Source organism: Pelobates fuscus, chromosome 3, assembly GCF_036172605.1.
Source record: "Pelobates fuscus isolate aPelFus1 chromosome 3, aPelFus1.pri, whole genome shotgun sequence".
NCBI classification, from domain to species: Eukaryota; Metazoa; Chordata; class Amphibia; order Anura; family Pelobatidae; genus Pelobates; species Pelobates fuscus.
In genome coordinates, this window is record NC_086319.1 from 421,509,349 (window position 1) to 421,520,666 (window position 11,318).

An 11,318-nucleotide genomic window follows, 5' to 3' on the forward strand; every position below is an offset into this window, starting at 1 on the left:
AGAGATATATAATACGTATCGGGGCCGTTATACAGAGATATATAATACGTATCGGGGTCGTTATACAGAGATATATAATACGTATCGGGGTCGTTATACAGAGATATATAATACGTATCGGGGTTGGGGGGGGGTACAGGTGGTGCTGTCTCCATGGAAACCAGTGAGTCCAGCTGGCAGATTGCTCACTCTGTGATTGGTGGAACTCAGTCTTTCACTGGCCGCAAAGCATGATTAGAATTGTAGTTTCCTAAAACAAGGTATGCTGGGAGTTAAGGTGGCGTGGAGCATGATGGGATTTGAAGTTTGTTGCTCAGTTGTAGTTTCTGGTCGCGGTGGAGGCCGGGAGTTGTAGTTTCCGGTCGCAGTGGAGACCGGGAGTTGTAGTTTCCGGTGGCGGGAAGATGGAGCGCGTGGAGTTTGAGAAGTTGCGGGAGATTCACAGCGAAAAGATTTGCGAGGTGACTCTATACACCCTGCGTGTAGAACTCTATACACCCTGCGTGTAGAACTCTATACACCTTGCGTGTAGAACTTTATACATAGAGCTCTATATACCATTTATATACTATATATAGAGCTCTAAACACCATTTACGCACTATATAGCTCTAAACACCCTTTACACACTATAGAGCTCTATACACCCTTTACACACTATAGAGCTCTACACCCTTTATATACAATATAGAGCTCCAAACACCATTTATATACTATAGAGAGCTCTATACAACCTTTACACACTATATATAGAGCTCTAAACACCATTTATATCCTATATATAGAGCTCTAAACACCCTTTACACACTATAGAGATCTATACACCCTTTATATACTATATATAGAGCTCTAAATACCATTTATATCCTATATATAGAGCTCTAAACACCCTTTACACACTATAGAGATCTATACACCCTTTATATACTATATATAGAGCTCTAAATACCATTTATATACTATATAGAGAGCTCTATACACTCTTTACACACAATATCGAGATCTAAACACAATTTACCCACTATAGAGCTCTATACACTCTTCACACACTATAGAGCTCTAAACACCCTTGACATACTATATAAAGCTCTATACACCCTTTGCCCACTATATAGAGATCTAAACACAATTTACACACTATATATAGAGCTCTATACACCCTTTATATACGATATATAGAGCTCTAAACACCCTTTACACACTATATATAGAGCTCTAAACACTCTATATATGGAGCTTTATACACCCTTTACACACTATATAGACCTCTAAACACCCTTTACACACTATATATAGAGCTCTATACACCCTTTACACACTATATATAGAGCTCTATACACCCTTTATATACTATATATAGAGCTCTAAACACCCTTTACACACTATATATAGAGCTCTATACACCTTTTACACACTATATATAAAGCTCTATACACCCTTTATATACTATATATAGAGCTCTAAACACCCTTTCTATACTATATATAGAGCTCTGTACACCCTTTCTATACTATATATAGAGCGCTAAACACCCTTTACACACTATATAGAGATCTAAACACAATTTACACACTATATAGAGCTCTAAACACCCTTTACACACTATATAGACCTCTAAACACCCTTTACACACTATATAGACCTCTAAACACCCTTTACACACTATATATAGAGCTCTAAACACTCTAACACTCTATATATGGAGCTTTATACACCCTTTACACACTATATAGACCTCTAAACACCCTTTACACACTATATATAGAGCCCTAAACACCCTTTACACACTATAGAGCTCTATACATCCTTAATTCATTGTATGTAGAGCTCTATACACCCTTTATACACTATAGAGCGCTATACACCCTTTATTCATTGTATGTAGAGCTCTATACACCCTTTATACACTATATATAGAGCTCTATACACTCTTTATTCACTGTGCTATAAATCTAGTTTATCTCCTACTAAGGAACTCCCAATAATCCCAGGAACTGTAAAAATTTCACCCCTGGTGGTGAGATGGCAGAGTGCAGTGTGAAACCATGGTCTAAGATTGTCCCGTATCGAGCATGATGTAAAGTGTAGGAAATATCTTAGAATTAAAGAACACATCGACCTATATATAATTTATCTAATGTAGTTCCTCTTGTTGATATTCTATATCAGCCCATAGATACCGCTTTACATAGCGCGCAGAGACAGCCAGATTGTGCTAGAGATAATACCGTATTAATTCATAAATACAGTCTGCGTTGTATGTATCTGTCTCTCACTGCCCTACGACAGCTGGCAGCGGGGATACATGTTTCAAATTACAGGACACTGCATGTGTGTACACCAATACGTACAGCTCAACATCACTATAACCGTGTGTGCACCAATACGTACAGCTCAACATCACTATAACTGTGTGTAGCGGAGAGCAGTGGTAGCAGGGCTTCTCCGCTGGTTACTCCAATAGGCTACTCGGTAATGAACAGGAAACCTTAAGGCAGCAGGCACAAAAACAAGATGCTACACGAATATCCCATCACCCTTCCCAATAACTGGACGACACTCAGTATTAGGAGCAGAACTGATCCTTTAATGGCCATGCTGGCCTTTTTTGCAGGTATTGCCCCAAAGGTTACCACCCAGGTGGCCCTTGTGAGGCACCGATAAAAATATACATCAACCAGTAAAAACAGAGTTAAGTCACATGACACTCCCATACACTACATACAATCCCTCCCCTCTGCTCAGGGGATAGTTGAGTTAATTACTGTATTAACTCAATTATCCCAAAACAGAAAAATCATACTTTTCTGGAAACACCACACAAACATATCCTACATTCACAATTCCAGCATCCCTTGATAGCCCCTATCTGGGGGAGCAACATACTGAAAAGTCACCCAGATCGGTTCAGGGGTTCGAAAGTTTTATGGAGGTCTTGGTTTTACCGATCGCACACGAGGTGTAAGCCGAGAATAGTTCCATGAGTTTTGGGTGTGCGGTCGGTCTCCGTCCGGGAGGTTGAAATGCATGAAAATATACAACAGAATGTTTGTGTCTTCGTTCGTTTAATTTCCTCTATTCGGATGGTTCTTTTTACCGAACGCCGCTCTGTTCCCTTGAGTTCCCACGAACTTATGCAAGGATGGAAGTCTCTGCTGTGTTCGTGCCGTTGCATGTCCGATTTGGATTCCAGACACTCGACAACCAAACACCGCTGGTGCAATTCGTATGTTAAGATGGCCGCCGCCACGTGTTCGTATGACGAAGAGCAGCCACCCAGGGAACACCCAGTTAGTTCGTGCGGTTGGCAATTAAAGCAGTGTGAACACAGTTAGGAAGGTCAATTGATGCCACGCTCCTCTCCTGGGTGGCCTGGTTGTTCAGTAGTTTGTTTGTTTGTGTAACAATATGGTGTAAAATAGTTGAAATAGGATTATTACCAAACAACCAGACGACCAAGAGTTAATATTAGATTATTTGTTTCCTCATGTAACCAAAAGGGCAAGTAACTGAAATACAGTAACAGATAGGGTGGGTGGACAACCCTTAGCATAAGGAAGGTATTGTGGTGAAGCCCATTCCGCTACACTGTACATACATACAACTCAATATCTCTATAACTGTGTGTACACCAATACGAACAGCTCAACATCACTATAACTGTGTGTACACCAATACGAACAGCTCAACATCACTATAACTGTGTGTACACCAATACATACAACTCAATATCACTATAACTGTGTGTACACCAATAAGTACAGCTCAACATCACTATAACTGTGTGTACACCAATACGTACAGCTCAACATCACTATAACTGTGTGTACACCAATACATACAAGTCAATATCACTATAACTGTGTGTACACCAATACGTACAACTCAATATCACTATAACTGTGTGTACACCAATACATACAACTCAATATCACTATAACTGTGTGTACACCAATACATACAACTCAATATCACTATAACTGTGTGTACACCAATACATACAACTCAATATCACTATAACTGTGTGTACACCAATAATACAACTCAATATCACTATAACTGTGTGTACACCAATACGTACAACTCAATATCACTATAACTGTGTGTACACCAATACATACAACTCAATATCACTATAACTGTGTGTACACCAATACATACAACTCAATATCACTATAACTGTGTGTACACCAATACATACAACTCAATATCACTATAACTGTGTGTACACCAATACGTACAACTCAATATCACTATAACTGTGTGTACACCAATACATACAACTCAACATCACTATAACTGTGTGTACACCAATACATACAACTCAATATCACTATAACTGTGTGTACACCAATAAGTACAGCTCAACATCACTATAACTGTGTGTACACCAATACGTACAGCTCAACATCACTATAACTGTGTGTACACCAATACGTACAGTTCAACATCACTATAACTGTGTGTACACCAATACGTACAGCTCAACATCACTATAACTGTGTGTACACCAATAAGTACAGCTCAACATCACTATAACTGTGTGTACACCAATACGTACAGCTCAACATCACTATAACGGTGTGTACACCAATACATACAGCTCAATATCACTATAACTGTGTGTACACACATGCTTTACTTTACTTGACACAAAAATGTGACAGCCTGTCATATTTATTATTATTATTTAATTCAGTCAGATTTATTATTGTGATTATAATTACATCATATTCGTTGATTGGGACTGAAATGTGTCATTGTCTCTATACCGGAATGGACCCTAGACTGTCACCCTTATTCCTGCTATGGGCTGTCCGTACCTTGTCCCCCCCTGTTATTTCCTATATTTTGTGCCACCAGTCCCTGGTGCCTCTTATTCTTTTCCCTGTTCGTCTGGGCGTTCGGTAAAACAGCAGCCACCCCGTCTAATACCACATCTTGGTCGACAACCGAACAAATTACCGAACACCAGAACACCCATATGTAGAGTGTGCCACTTATTAACCCCAATAACCCCTGTTCACACCTCCACCAACAATAACTTAATAACCTAAACATTCCAAGTGGGTTGGCTGGGTGGCCGCTGTTTGTATGAGCGAACGCGTGGCGGTGGCCATCTTTAGTCACGAACAGAGACAGCAGTGTTTGGTCCTTCAAGTGCATGGCACTAAAATTAGACACTTGATGGCGCGAACACCGCTGGGACTTCCATCCTATGTTATGTTCGTGGGGATTCCGACGAACAGAGTGGCGTTCGGTGGGAGCAAACTCCCGAACAAGAGACACATCAACAATGTCTGCATGAACAAGTTCATGTCTTGTATTTCGCCTATTTTATACTCCCGAAAGAGACATTTCATTGAACCTTTTTGGACAGGCAACTTGTGTGGGATCTGAGTGCTTTTGTGGGGAACTGTATGTTTTCGGGTGAGTAGTATTACACATGTCCTGTACCTGAGAACTAATGTAATTATGTTGTATATTTTGTCTCAGTCTACTCTCAGGTCCAGTGGGAAATGCCCCTGGAATATGTGTTTGGAAACCACTTGCATGGGGATTCTCATAAAAGGCCGTGTGTCGCTCCATTAAAATCAGTTATACCCCCAGAGCTGAGTGTCGTCCAGTTGCTGGGGAGGTGGTGGGAGATTCTTGGAGTATTCTACTTGTTCCTGAGCGCATATTGGAGTAACCAACGGAGGACTAGGACTAGCGCTCCGCTACAGTCTCTGTCCGCAATCTACAGACAGCTCAGCCTCACTGTAGTACAGAATTAGCAAGTAACATGTCTCCTGTCTCCGCAGGATCTCCTGGAGGCTACAGAACTGCTATGTCAACTTAACAAGAATTTATCAGTGTGGGCTGAGAGAACCGGGAATATTGAGAAACTTACACAGGTATCATGAGTCAGTCTCTCCTCCGACAGAGTGAAATAGACAGGGGGTTCTGTAAGTCAGCCGATTAATATAGTGAGATAAGGGGCGCTATGAGTCTGTCCCTCCCCCTGCAGGGTGACACAGTGAAACAGACAGGGGGCGCTACGAGTCTGTCCCTCCCCCTGCAGGATGACACAGTGACACAGACAGGGGGCGCTATGAGTCTGTCCCTCCCCCTGCAGGGTGACACAATGACAGAGACAGGGGGTGCTATGAGTCTGTCCCTCCCCCTGCAGACTGACACAGTGACACAAACAGGGGGCGCTATGAGTCTGTCCCTCCCCCTGCAGACTGACACAGTGACACAGACAGGGGGCGCTATGAGTCTGTCCCTCCCCCGCAGGGTGACAGAGACAGGGGACGCTAGGAGTCTGTCCCTCCTCCTGCATGGTGACACAGACAGGGGGCAATATGAGTCTGTCCCTACCCCGCAAGGTGACACAGACAGGGGGCACTATGAGTCTGTCCCTACCCCGCAGGGTGACACAGTGACACAGACAGGGGGCGCTATGAGTCTGTCCCTCCTCCTACAGGGTGACACAGTGACACAGACAGGAGACGCTATTATTCTGTCCCTCTTCACAGGGTGACACAGACACGGGGCGCTATGAGTCTGTCCCTCCCCCGCAGGGTGACACAGACAGGGGGCGCTATGAGTCTGTCCCTCCCCTGCAGGGTGACACAGTGACACAGACAGGGGGCGCTATGAGTCTGTCCCTCCTCCGGCAGGGTGACACAGTGACATAGACAGGGGGCGCTATGAATCTTTCCCTCCCCTTGCAGGGTGACACAGTGACACAGACAGGGGGCGCTATGAGTCTGTCCCTCCCCCCCGCAGGGTGACACCGGGACACAGACAGGGGGCGCTATGTGTCTGTCCCTCCCCCTGCAGGGTGACACAGTGACACAGATAGGGGGCGCTATGAGTCTTTCCCTCCCCCTGCAGGGTGACACAGTGACACAGACAGGAGACGCTATTATTCTGTCCCTCTTCACAGGGTGACACAGACACGGGGCGCTATGAGTCTGTCCCTCCCCCGCAGGGTGACACAGACAGGGGGCGCTATGAGTCTGTCCCTCCTCCTACAGGGTGACACAGTGACACAGACAGGGGGCGCTATGAGTCTTTCCCTCCCCCTGCAGGGTGACACAGTGACACAGACAGGAGACGCTATTATTCTGTCCCTCTTCACAGGGTGACACAGACACGGGGCGCTATGAGTCTGTCCCTCCCCCGCAGGGTGACACAGACAGGGGGCGCTATGAGTCTGTCCCTCCTCCGGCAGGGTGACACAGTGACACAGACAGGGGGCGCTATGAATCTTTCCCTCCCCTTGCAGGGTGACACAGTGACACAGACAGGGGGCGCTATGAGTCTGTCCCTCCCCCTGCAGGGTGACACAGTGACACAGACAGGGGGCGCTATGAGTCTGTCCCTCCCCCTGCAGGGTGACACAGTGACACAGACAGGGGGCGCTATGAATCTTTCCCTCCCCTTGCAGGGTGACACAGACAGGGGGCGCTATGAGTCTGTCCCTCCCCCTGCAGGGTGACACAGTGACACAGACAGGGGGCGCTATGAGTCTGTCCCTCCCCCTGCAGGGTGACACAGTGACACAGACAGGGGGCGCTATGAGTCTGTCCCTCCCCCCGCTGGGTGACACAGGGACACAGACGGGGCGCTATGTGTCTGTCCCTCCCCCCGCAGGGTGACACAGTGACACAGACAGGGGGCGCTATGAGTCTGTCCCTCCCCCTGCAGGGTGACACAGTGACACAGACAGGGGGCGCTATGAGGCTGTCCCTCCCCCTGCAGGGTGACACAGTGACACACACAGGGGGCGCTATGAGTCTGTCCCTCGTGCAGGGTGACACAGTGACACAGACAGGGGGTGCTATGAGTCTGTCCCTCCCCCTGCAGGGTGACACAGTGACACACACAGGGGGCGCTATGAGTCTGTCCCTCCCCCTGCAGGGTGACACAGTGACACAGATAGGGGGCGCTATGAGTCTGTCCCTCCCCCCGCAGGGTGACACAGTGACACAGACAGGGGGCGCTATGAGTCTGTCCCTCCTCCTACAGGGTGACACAGTAACACAGACAGGGGGCGCTATGAGTCTTTCCCTCCCCCTGCAGGGTGACGCAGTGACACAGACAGGAGACGCTATTATTCTGTCCCTCTTCACAGGGTGACACAGACACGGGGCGCTATGAGTCTGTCCCTCCCCTGCAGGGTGACACAGACAGGGGGCGCTATGAGTCTGTCCCTCCCCCGCAGAGTGACACAGACAGGGGGCGCTATGAGTCTGTCCCTCCTCCGGCAGGGTGACACAGTGACACAGACAGGGGGTGCTATGAATCTTTTCCTACTTTGCAGGGTGACACAGTGACACAGACAGGGGGCGCTATGAGTCTGTCCCTCCCCCTGCAGGGTGACACAGTGACACAGACAGGGGGCGCTATGAGTCTGTCCCTCCCCCTGCAGGGTGACACAGACAGGGGGCGCTATGAGTCTGTCCCTCCCCCTGCAGGGTGACACAGTGACACAGACAGGGGGCGCTATGAGACTGTCCCTCCCCCCGCAGGGTGACACAGTGACACACACAGGGGGCGCTATGAGTCTGTCCCTCCCCCTGCAGGGTGACACAGTGACACAGATAGGGGGCGCTATGAGTCTGTCCCTCCCCCTGCAGGGTGACACAGTGACACAGACAGGGGGTGCTATGAGTCTGTCCCTCCCCCCCGCAGGGTGACACAGGGACACAGACAGGGGGCGCTATGTGTCTGTCCCTTCCCGCGCAGGGTGACACAGTGACACAGACAGGGGGAGCTATGAGTCTGTCCCTCCCCCTGCAGGGTGACACAGTGACACAGACAGGGGGCGCTATGAGACTGTCCCTCCCCCGCCGGGTGACACAGTGACACAGACGGGGAGCTATGAGTCTGTCCCTCCCCCTGCAGGGTGACACAGTGACACAGACAGGGGGCGCTATGAGACTGTCCCTCCCCCGCCGGGTGACACAGTGACACAGACAGGGGGCGCTATGAGTCTGTCCCTCCCCCTGCAGGGTGACACAGTGACACAGACAGGGGGCGCTATGTGTCTGTCCCTCCCCCCGCAGGGTGACACAGTGACACAGACAGGGGGCGCTATGAGTCTGTCCCTCTTCATAGGGTGACACAGTGACACAGACAGGGGGCGCTATGAGTCTGTCCCTCCCCCTGCAGGGTGACACAGTGACACAGACAGGGGGCGCTATGAGTCTGTCCCTCTTCATAGGGTGACATGCATTTCTGTTTTGTCTCTCCAGGTTTGGGAACAGTTTCAGAGCCGGCTGAGTGTCCTATCACAAGCGTTTAACCGAGTGCCGCCGCTGTGATGTCAGGGCTGGAAACCTTTGATCTGTTTGTGCGTTCTGCTAAAACAACTTCTAAAAGACATTAAAACTCGTACAATCACTTTGTGTAGGATTTTCACACGTTGATATGATCAGAGTTATTTACTAACGTGAGATTTGTTGGGAGTTCAAAGTGAATTCCAAATTTCAGGCCAAAGTAGCCAAACTGAAAAAATTATCCTAGTTATAATTCCAGTGCGGCTACTTTGTTCTTAAATTGGAAATTGTCAAACTATTCGCTCTCCTACACAGGGCCCTAATAACAAGCCCAGACGGCTGGAAGATTCCATGTGAAGGGGGTGGGGGTGGGGGGACTATTCGCACTCCTACACGGGGCCCTAATAACAAACCCAGACGGCTGGAAGATTCCATGTGAAGGGGGGGGGGGGGGACTATGAGCACTCCTACACACAGGGCCGTCTTTAACGCGGGGCAAACGGGGCAGCTGCCCCGGGCCCAGTTGCTCCTGGGGGGCCCAGAGCAGCTGCCCCGTGGGCCCCGCGACTTGCGCAACCTCCCTTGGACCCAGCGGTGCGGCTGCACAGAGCTGCACCGGCCCGCACGCTGTGGAGGCTCCCCGGGTGGCTTATGCACTAAGGGCCACCCGGAGAGCATGTGTGAGCAGGGGCCCGGTCTGGCGCTGTGACGCTTAAACAGCGCGACCGGGCCCCTTCCTGTACCGGCTGGGAGGAAGTGACGTCACTACCTCCCGACGGAGAGCACAGCCGCGAGGGAGGAGAATGGCAGGGAGGGGAGTTCCAGAGGAGAACTCCCATCTGCCTCAGCCTGCCACTGGACCACAGGGAAACCACCCTCCAGGAAAAGGTAAGAACCTGGAGGGTGGCTAAATGTATGCTTGTGTGTAAGTATGTCTGTGTGTGTAAGTATGTCTGTGTGTGTCAGTATGTCTGTGTGTGTCTGTATGTGTGTGTGTATGTCAGCAGGCCTGTGTGTGTCAGTATGTCTGTCTATGTGTATGTCAGTATGCCTGTGTGTGTGTCAGTATGCCTGTGTGTGTGTGTCAATACTTCTGTCAGTGTATGTGTCTGTGTGTGTCAGTGTATGTGTCTGTGTGTGTCAGTATATCTGTCAGTGTATGTGCTTGGTCAGTATATCTGTCAGTGTGTGTATGTATGTCTGTGTGTGTCAATACGTCTGTCAGTGTATGTGTCTGTGTGTATGTATGTCTGTGTGTGTCAATACGTCTGTCAGTGTATGTGTCTGTGTGTCAGTATATCTGTCAGTGTATGTGTCTGTGTGTGTATGTCTGTCTGTGTGTGTGTGTGTGTGTGTCAATACGTCTGTCAGTGTATGTGTCTGTGTCAGTATATCTGTCAGTGTATGTGTCTGTGTGTGTTTGTGTGTCAATACGTCTGTCAGTGTATGTGTCTGTGTGTGTCAGTATATCTGTCAGTGTATGTGCCTGTGTGTGTGTATGTATGCATGTCTGTGTGTGTGTCAGTATATATTTGTGTGTCAGTGTATGTGTGTGTCAGTATGTATCTGTGAATGTTTTAATGTCTGTCTGTGTGTATGTGCCAGTACGTGTGTCTATGTGTATGTCAGTATGCCTGTGTGTGTGTCAGTATGCCTGTGTGTGTGTCAGTATGCCTGTGTGTGTCAATACATCTGTCAGTGTATGTGTCTGTGTGTGTCAGTATATCTGCCAGTGTATGTGTCTGTGTGTGTATGTATGTCTGTGTGTGTGTGTCAGTATGTCTGCCAGTATATATTTGTGTGTCAGTGTGTATCTGTTAATGTTTTAATGTCTGTCTGTCTGTATGTGCCAGTACGTCTGTCAGTGTGATGGCGCATTGGGCGTAATTGGGGGGGAGGGATAGGAGGGGCAGGGCCCAGGGGGCCCAAGAAAATGCATTGCCCAGGGTCCTAATCATATTATAGACGGCCCTGCCACACAGGGCCCTAATAATAAACCCAGACGGCTGGAAGATTCCATGTGAAGGGGGGGGGGGGACTATGAGCA

General features: G+C 48.3%; 1 long non-coding RNA gene across 1 annotated transcript; it reads left to right on the forward strand.

Moving 5' to 3' along the window:
* The first annotated feature begins 356 nt into the window (after positions 1-356).
* Positions 357-9,421, forward strand: LOC134601563 (uncharacterized). The gene is made up of 3 exons (XR_010090412.1): positions 357-461; positions 5,804-5,896; positions 9,248-9,421. It is a non-coding gene; the product is annotated as an uncharacterized LOC134601563 (long non-coding RNA).
* The last annotated feature ends 1,897 nt before the right edge of the window (positions 9,422-11,318 follow it).